The sequence below is a fragment of the Choloepus didactylus genome, chromosome X, assembly GCF_015220235.1.
Source record: "Choloepus didactylus isolate mChoDid1 chromosome X, mChoDid1.pri, whole genome shotgun sequence".
Lineage (NCBI taxonomy): Eukaryota > Metazoa > Chordata > Mammalia > Pilosa > Megalonychidae > Choloepus > Choloepus didactylus.
In genome coordinates this window covers 173,787,004-173,797,170 of record NC_051334.1, presented here as the reverse complement: position 1 = coordinate 173,797,170, position 10,167 = coordinate 173,787,004, and the positions used below count along the sequence as shown (strand labels likewise).

Genomic DNA, 10,167 nt, shown 5'->3' with positions numbered 1-10,167 from the left:
ACAGGATTTCACAAGATCCTTTCTGCAATCACTGAACTGAAATTTCTTTACAGGCTTGACAAGAAGACAGTAATCATTTACATTCCCCTAAGAAGGTAATTACCTTCAGGCCACACCTATATTCCAAAGCAATTCTAAGTTCAACAACAACATTTTGGCTACGAAAATGGCAGCACGGTTCTGCCCAAACTATCTCCGAGTTTCAAGGGAGTTCAGAAAGGAATTACTATCAGGGCTGGACCTAGTCCCTCCTTTCAGGAGTCAAAGCAAGAAGAATCTGAGTAAGGAGATCATGACTTAAGGGCAAAGTTGTCATAGCATTTTATTATCTTAACTAAGACAACCAATAGTACTTTAATTGACATACACTCACTGAATGACGACTCAACACACAGGGCAAAGAGAGATTCTTTGGGAAAGTCACTTCAGGTAGAAGGTTAGTAGATATTACTGCTTGGTTAAAACAAAAATGAGCTAGTGCCAATTAAAGGTTAAGGCCTTGTTAGGACTGTCCCTTTTCACTCCAGCCTACTACATGTCATTGGCATTAAGAAGCCATCATGTTCTCCTCACTCTACCAATTCTGTGGCAATGGAGTAGTTCTACTTGCAAATGTTCTTTCCACCTAACACATCTATCATTATGAGACTGGTTTCCCAAGTGATGGTTCAGAAAATATGGTCAGAGCTAGCAGAACTGGTTCAGGGAGCTTCTTAAAAGCCCTCTATGTCTCAGTCAGACTTCTGGTTTACACCAGCTTAATCAGCTTGAGCTTTCTAACATCACTAGCAGCTTCTACTTTTGCTAGTGATGGTTGATTTTCCATGGCAGTGGTAGAGGCAATCTTGTCTGGTGGCCCCAAATGACCCGCGCCTCCTGATACTCATGCCGTGTGTAGTGGCCTTCTTCAACCTGGGCTGGAACTGGGATTTGCTTTCATCAGTAAAGTGCAGTAAAAGTGATGTTGTGACAGTTCTAGGTCTAAGTCTTAAGAAGGCCTGGTCATTTAGGCTTTTGTGCTCTTGGGAGCTCTGAGCTAACATGTAAGAGTCCAGCTATCTTGCTGGAGAAGCCACAAGGAAAAGGACAGACCCTGAGGACTACATGCAGAGAGAGACAAGCCAAGCTGTCCCAATGTTTCAGTCAACCTTCCGACTCCATGAGTGACCACCATCAAGACTAGCGAAAGAACAGCTCAGCTGAGCCCAGCCCAGACTGAAGAATGATGAGGAAAAAAAAGAGATGTTGTTTTAAGCCACTACATTTTAGGTTGGTTTGCTAGAAAAAATTGATAACCAAAGCACTGGTTACCCATAGGTGCCTTTTTCCTAAATACAAGACAATTACTCCAGCACAAAGAATGTGACAAATGTTTTTCCACCACAACATTGTCAGTCAAAAGGCTGACTGGTAATTGGTCATCTGCTAAGATGGAAAAACACCTCTTATCCTAGTTCATAACTTTCCATGATGTTTTTCCATGATATTTTACAATGTCAACTTCTGACAGTCTGGGCACTGGCTTAATTATCATTTAGCTTAAAAAAAAAAAAAAAGGCCATACAAATGAATTATCCACTGCTGGATAAGTGATGGTAAATGAAATTGTTCCTACTTTCATAGATGTTGTTACTTAATTTTCCCAAATAACTTCTCCTCTTGCAAGTGCCCTATCATCCCCTAAAAGGAGAAAAAAAATTAATTTGTTAGGGTTATAAAAAGAGAAAGAACAAATGCTGATAAGTAGAATCTGAGTCACCACCATCTGCAAAATATAGAGGACAATTTAGCTGCTTCCTCAATTTAAAACAAAATTCTATAAAATATAACATCATCTCCATTGTAGAGATTATTTCTTCTTATCTGAGAATGAATAACTGGAAATCAGGGATTGTTGAGTTAGTATGCAGCTCTCTTTAAATGCTTTCAAATTTCGTTTACTGAAAGGTAGTTAACCACAGCTCAAACCTTCCAAATTCAAATTCATTCTTCACATAAACTTTCTTGCATCTTTTATTGATCTTTCTTGGGAAAGGGTGAAAATTCATATGTATTTCTGTGCTGAAGTTTTGGTGCATCTTCTCATCTGAAACTTTTCTGCTGCTGTATCAGCCCCATGTTTTCATAGACTCGAGCATTATCTTCTCTCATTTCTGCACAGGATGGTGCTGGCAGGAGGGGACTCCGATCTCTACTTGTCAGGTCCACTAGGGAATACTTAATGTTTGTATATTCATGCCCTTTCCTCTTGATTTTCTGCTGTTTTTCAGATCTGTGCTATAGTGTCGCAGTATAGTTCTGGATGGCCATATAGATAAATTGGTACTGTGCTTCTGTTCAGACCATCCCAACCTCTGATACCACACCACCAGAATGGTTTTGGGCACATCAGTGTCACAGTCAACTTTTTCTCTGATGATGTCAGTAAGGATGTCAATCACAGTGAATATTCTGGTACAGCCAATTCCAGCACTGCAGTGAATCAACACAGGCCCAGCATCCACAATTCTCTCCTGCTTATGGTGCACTTCCTCCAGGAAGCCAAGCACACTTCCAGGGTCACTGGGCACTCCATGGTCCAGCTAGGTCTGAAAATGGTGTTGCCAGGCCATTCTCTCCATATTCCCTTGTCCAACCTTTCAAAGTTTAAGTTCTTTTAATGTATAGTCATGAGTGGCACTTTTTTTGACGTTCCTAACATGTGACTGCATATTCTTTTAGAGCATATTTGTCAGACAGGTATTTGACACATTTACTTGCTCTCTCCATTTTTTTCATTGTCTTGACAATCACTTGTGAGTTCTCCTGGAATACCATCCGCCAGAAGTCGTTCACCATGTTTTGCAGGCAGCCTTTTGTGCTAATGTAACTGATTCTGGGCATTAAATTGTTGCACTTGGTTTCAAATTCAGGCATTGTAATATTTGCATTGATATAATCTGATACAGGATCATTGGGCTCACCATCCTGAAGGACAACCCTGGTATGATCAAAAGGCAGTATGTTTTAATATCTATTTTTGTTTTTATTTTCTTGCCTCTGACCTTCTTTTCTGTTGTAGAGAAGTTTGCACTCCTGTTGTTGCAGTGTTTCAAATTCTTCCCAAAAGCCTTGTTTGACTTTATCTGTGATCTCAGCTAGTTTGCTTAGCTCTCGAACCCAACTTTCATTTCAGCAGCATTGATACACACTGTGTTGAGGGTCAGCTTGTGCTGTAGTACCGTGCCCGTGCTTCTACCACAGGATTCTTCTTGTACTGTTCCATGAGATCTGTCAAAGAATAAAACCATTCTCCTCCACCCACATCATGTTTCAGTTCCTGGCAGTGAATCATGATGTAGGTCACTTTAAACATGCTGTCATTGCTCTTCCCTTTCTCATACAAGTGTGGACAGAGAGAACAAAATCTCCAGGGTGGCTCTGGCTCTCTTGTACAAGAAAGTTACCATGTTTTCCTTTCTTAGATAATTATTTCTCTGCTTCTTCCCCAGAAAGATGTCCATGAAACCACCCTTCAGAGGTAGGATCTGCAGAATTCAGAAAATATTTGAGGAAAATAACATCTCTATTCTTCTCTTTTAACTGCTGGTGATGTTCCATATAATAAAGCATCAACTCAGCCAAAGTGGCAAACTTCTCCCCTCCGTACAGGTCATAGTAATCATCAGTGTTCTGAATCTTGATGTACATGACAGCTCCATTTCTTCTTACAGAAATAGAGACGTCTCCAGGGTTATTTTACTGGGCTCTGCCCAAAAAACTGCTATCTGCAGGTTCTTTTGTCAACAGTAGGTTTTCTGCCTCCACGCCAATGATATTTGGGTGAAACCATCTCTGCAATGTAATCTTCCTCCCATCCTCTGGCTCTGGGATGGAACCACCCTGCTCAGGCTCCGCTGGATTTGGTCACATAGGACTGACCTGAGGGAGGCCTGCTTGGGACCAGACGTGGGAGAGAAGAGCCAGCCAGCTGTGCACAGAGCCCCCTCCAGCTGCACATGAAATTTCTTAAAAATTTAATTTTATTGAGATTGTTCACATACCATACAATCATCCAAAGATCCAAAGTGCACAATTAATTGCCCACAGTATCATCATACAGCTGTGCATCCATCAAAACAATTAATTTTTTTCCAATTTTTAGAACATGTTCATTACTCCAGAAAAGAAATAAAGACAAAAAAAGGAGACTCAAATCCTCCCATACCCCTAACCACCCACCCTCCATTACTGACTCATAGTATTGGTATAGTACATTTGTTACTGATGATGAAAGAATGTTAAAATACTACTAACTGTAGTACATAGTTTGCAATAGGTATATTTTTCCCTATATACCCCTCTATTAATAGCTTCTAGTTATAGTGTCATACATTTGTTCTAGTTCATCAAAGAGATTTCTAATATTTGTACAGTTAATCACAGACATTGTCCACCACAAGATTCACTGTTTTATATGTTCTTATCTCTTAACTTCCAACTTTCCTTCTGGTAAAATGCATGACTCTAAGCTTCCCCTTTCCACCACACTCATGCACCATTCAGCACTGTTAGTTATTCTCACAATGTGCTACCATCATCTCTGTCCATTTCCAAACACTTAAGTTCACCCTAGTTGAAAATTCTGCCCATAATAAGCAACTGCTCCCCATTGTTTAGCCTCATTCTATATCCTGGTAACTTATATTTCATGTCTATGAGTTTACATATTATAATTAGTTCATATCAGTGAGACCCTGCAATATTTGTCCTTAACGTGACTGTCTTATTTCACTCAATATAGTTCCCTCGAGGTTTCTTCATCAACCCATTTTTAAGTGGTTTTGTTCACACACCATACTTTCCGTCCTAAGTAAACAATAGATGGTTCCCTGTATAGTCACGTATTTATGTATTCAGCACCATCACAACTATCTATATAAGGACATCTCCATTTCTTGCACAAAGAAGGAGGAAGAGCCAAAGAAGGTAGAGAGACAAAAGAAAAAGAAAAAAGAAAGAGAAAAAGAAAGAACAAACATGACAGCTAGGAAGCAACAAAAGGAAAGATAGAATTAAACTAAAGAACAATAAAAGAGTCAGATAACATCACCAATGCCAAGAGTCCAATACCGTTCCCTTATGTCCCCCTCTTATATACATTTAGCTTTGGTATGTTGCCTTTGTTACATTAAAGGAAGCACAGTACAATGCTTTGGTTAACTATAGTCTCTAGTTTGCATAGATTGTATTTTCCCCTCAATACCACCCTATGTTTAACACATTGCAAGGTTGACATTCATTTGTTCTCCCTCATTTAAAAACATATTTGTACATTTTACCACAATTGTTGAGCATTCTCAGTTTCACTGAGTTATACAGTCCCAGTCTTCATCTTTCCTCTTTCCTTCTGGTGTCCCACATGCTCCTAACCTTCCTCTTTCAACCACACTGACAGTCATCTTTGTTCAGTGTACTTACATTGCTTTGCTACCATCACCCAAAATTGTGTTCCAAACCTCTCACTCCTGTCTTTTCCTATCTCTCTGCAACACTCCCTTTAGTGTTTCCTGTAGCGCTGGTATCTTGTTCACAAACTTTCATTGTCTGTTTGTCAGAGAATATTTTAAACTCTCCCTCATATTTGAAGGACAGTTTTGCCAGATATAGGATTCTTGGTTGGTGGTTTTTCTCATTCAGTATCTTAAATATATCACCCCACTTCCTTCTTGCCTCCATGGTTTCTACTGAGAAAACCGCACATCGTCTTATCAAGCTTTCTTTGTATGTGATGGATCACTTTTCTCTTGCTGCTTTCAGGATTCTCTCTTTGTCTTTGACATTTGATAATCTGATTATTAAGTGTTTTGGGATAGGTCTATTCACATCTATTCTGTTTGGGGTATGCTGCACTTTTTGGATCTGTACTTTTATGTCTTTCATAAGAGATGGGAAATTTTCATTGATTATTTCTTCTATTATTGCTTCTGCCCCTTTTCCCTTCTCTTCTCCTTCAGGGACACCAATGACATGTACATTCCAGATTTTCATTTTGTCCTTAAGTTCCTGGAGACATTGCTCATATTTTTCCATTCTTTTCTCTATCTGTTCTTTTGTGTGTAGGCTTTCAGGTGCCTTGTTCTCCAGTTCTTGTGTTTCTTCTGCCTCTTGAGATCTGCAGTTGTATGTTTCCATTGTGTCTTTCATCTCTTGTGTTGTGCCTTTCATTTCCATAGATTCTGCCAGTTGTTTTTTCAAACTTTCAATTTCTACCTTATGTTCGCCTGGTGTTTTCTTTATAGCCTTCGTCTCTTTTGTTATATCTTCCTTGAACTCATTGATTTGGTTTTTGATTTGATTTAGCATATCTCTTTGAAAGTCTTTAATAGATTGTTTCATTAAAGTGAAACAATATCTCAACTGTATCTTGATTTAAGTGTAAGTTTGTTACTTTGACTGGGCCATACCTTTGTTTTTCCTAGTATAGATTGTAGTTTTTGTTGTCTAGGCATCTGGTTTCCTTGATTATCCCAGTCAGATTTTCCCAGACCAGAATGGGTTCAGGTCTCAGAGTGGGGTTATGTTCAGTTTCAAATCTCCCTGCGGGTGTGTCTTAGAGATTGACAGCCTTTCCTGCAAGGCCTCTAGCCACTGTGCTTTTCCTAGCCTGTCCAGCAGGAGGCGCCTGTCAGCCTGTTGCTCCTGACTGGTGTAAGGAGTTGTGGCCTGCTTGGGTTCTGTTTTGGCTTTTTTCCCCATGGCTCTGTTGTCTGGTTCCGAAGGGAAAGCTGGGCCCTACCTCCTTACTCTTAGGGAAGATACACCCCCTAGGGAGTTATAATCTGCATGTGAATAGTCTCTCTGATTCTGTTATCTCCACCCCTATCTGGGTCAGAGTGCTGTGAACTGAAAATAGCTGTGGCTCTCTCTTTTGAGCCCTTTGGGTTGAGAGAGAGAAAAAGGGACAGAAATTCCCCTTTTGGAACCAGTACATGGCCCTCCACTTTCACTTGTTGGCCAGAAGTAATATCTGGTCTTCTGGGATCCCCCTGCCAGGACAGATTTTTCTTTAATGTCAGTCATCACTAAAAGCTTCTCCCTGCTTTTTGGGGGTTTGTAGCTTGTATTCAGCAGTTCACATTTGTTAATTAAAACCCCAGTTGGACCTTTTTAGGGTCTAAAGAATTGGGGTAGCTGGTGGTAGATACCTGAAACTATCAAACTACAACCCAGAACCCATGAATCTTGAAGACAATTGTATAAAAATGTAGCTTATGAAGGGTGACAATGGGATTGGGAAAGCCATAAGGACCACACTCCCCTTTGTCTAGTTTGTGGATGAATGAGTAGAAAAATGGGGGATGGAAAAAAACAAACAGACAAAGGTACCCAGTGTTCTTTTTTACTTTAATTGCTCTTTTTCAGTCTAATTATTATTCTTGTTATTTTTGTGTGTGTGCTAATGAAGGTGTCAGGGATTGATTTTGGTGATGAATGTACAACTATGTAATGGTACTGTGAACAATCAAATGTACGATTCGTTTTGTATGACTGCATGGTATGTGAATATATCTCAATAAAATGAAGATTTAAAAAAAAAAACAAAAAACCTAGTTGGAGCTCAGCTGAGCTATATTCACTCACTAGGAGAGTGTTGCTAGTTTCTACCACAGCGAGGTTTTGCTGTTTGGCCTGCCGTGGGGGTGGGGGCTCTCGGCACAGTTCCGCAGCTTTTACTTACAGATTTTATACTGCAATGTCAGGCATTCCTCCCAATCCAGGTTGGTGTAAAATGTGTGGACAGTCATGGTTGTCCCCCAGCAGTTATTGCAAATTAATTACTAGTTGTTCCCTGTTGTTTATTAGTTGTTCCAAGGGACTGTCTAAATTCCACTACTCTCTGTGTCCCCATCTTGCCCCTCCTCCCACCGTTATAGTTTAACAATCTACACATGAAATTTTGAGAAGCACAACTCTATGTAATGCCTTTCAGAAAAAGCAGGAAACTTTCCCAATAGGCTGTGACTTGGTTTGTCTTAACATATGTCTTAGCTAATGGACCTCAACACTGCACCTATAATTATAATCTTGACAAAGGCTACAATTTTTTTGTTGTTTGTAATATTTTAGTGAGCTTAACAATAAAAAGGGGGAAATAAAATCCAACTTTTGAAAGTTCTCAATAGGACAGGAATATCTTCTTTTTTTTTTTTTTTGTATCAACCTACCCATGACCAAATGTTTGCTTAGAGAGCAAGCAGTCCATTATATATGCAGACCAGGTATTATTTAAAATGAAAACATCCATTCTCATTTGTTTCTTTCAACAAACAGCATTTCAATTATGTTTTAAGTGCATTCATTTGGTTTGTAAAGCTTGCAGGTTTATTATTTTACCTAAATTCCAAGATTATGAAGCCGATGACTCCCAGCACATAGTAAAAAAACCTTTCCCAAACCAAGGTAGTAACATAGTAGTTCACCTGCTGGGACTAATTTCCAAAGAAGTGCAAGTGCCTGACAATTCTGCCTTTTAGCCAAGCAAATTGTTTAGTTTTCAATTTTAAAATAGAATTTTTATGGGCTGCTACTTTTCCTTTGCCACTTAACATGTTAGGCTACTTTCAGTCACAACCAAGACATAAAATGCATTTTCACCAATTAGGAGTTGCTGGACTTTATCATTATGGAAAATCTTTCTTCATGGACTCCCCCTCCCTTCTCTTTGCAGGCTTACAAGATAGGTTTAATTTACTCTTTGATTTAATTTACTTTATTGCTTTACTTAATCTTCTGTCCGTTTTAATCCTGAGTGGTTTATAATGAAAAATAATAGGTGGAGAAATTTAGAATAGTAGGATATTTAAAACTGGGACCGTTCCCATTGATTATGCTTAGCAATGAATTATCTTCATGTATTTTTGTCAGTCAATCAAGGAACTTGGCTGAATTCAGGGTAAAGACATTGCCAGTAATACCAGGACTTTTAGGAAATAGCTATAGCTAGTCAGGGTTTAACTACCATATTGGTGCTGATGACTCCAAAAATTATTCAGGTAGCTCTCTGTTTTCCTATAGAGTGCAATCCTCAAAATATGTGCAAAAGTCAAATGAATAAGAGTCAAATGATAGACTCACATGTTATTGGGGATGAAGGAGGGAGTTGATTGCCAGAGAGCTAAAAAGTAATATGAAATCCCCAACTATACCTCACCTTCTAGACAAAATTTTCAAAAATATATTTTCATAATTTTATTTATGTTCTATAATTTTATTCATTTTGTACACAGTTGAAGATATAAATGTCTTAAACTTAATGAGCATCCAATCAAAGCTAAATATTTGCTACATTACAGCATATCCAATGATTTCCATGTTTGTTTCAATTAACTTTGAAATGATGTTTCTTATTATTATTAATTAGCTTTTCTCTGTATTGCCATTTATTATTTAAGGGAAAATGTAATACAATATTCCAATATGTGTCCAATAGACACTGCTGAACATACAGGCCAAACTCTTTGAAACCATTGTCTGGCAAGCAGTGCCACCATAATTTGACATATGAAAATTGGTTAGAGCTGTTGATGAATAATGTACAAAAACACATGTGGTTTCAAAGTCAAATCTATGGAAGTTAAGAGCCACCTATGTTGACAGCCTTGACCTTTATCCTGAGCACCAGGTCTGTAGGTTCAGCTACCTACTAGACATCTTCTGGCTCTCCCAGAGGTGCCCCAAATGAAGTAGGTAAAAACTGAACTTGTTCCCTGCTCCAGTGCTCCCCACCAACCTGTTTCTTCTCATGGATTCCCGTTATCTGGTAATGAATGCACTGTCCAATCAATCACTCAAATAAGACACCTGGGCATCACCCGAGATCCCTACTTTCCTCTTATTTCTTTCACTCGATCTATTACTGAACAAATCCAATTGACCTTCCCTTCTTAATATGTGGCTTAGTCAATGTCTTCACTTCTATCACCTTCGTTCAGGCTATCATAATTTCACACCTGGATTACTTCATCAGCCTCCTAATGAGTAGCATACCAGAATGTTCTTCTCCTCCTTTTCCCCCTTCCTATTCATTCTTTAAGACTCAATTTAGGTGCCACCTCCTTCCAGAACCTTTCCTTAGCCACCCTACCTCATCCAAGCGAAAATTATGTGCCTCTCCAAAGTGCATCT

The 10,167-nt window shown here is 39.0% G+C and overlaps 1 pseudogene; it reads right to left on the bottom strand.

Moving 5' to 3' along the window:
* Positions 1–2,082: 2,082 nt before the first annotated feature.
* On the bottom strand, positions 2,083–8,211 carry LOC119522478 (annotated as a pseudogene).
* Between the last annotated feature and the right edge of the window lie 1,956 nt (positions 8,212–10,167).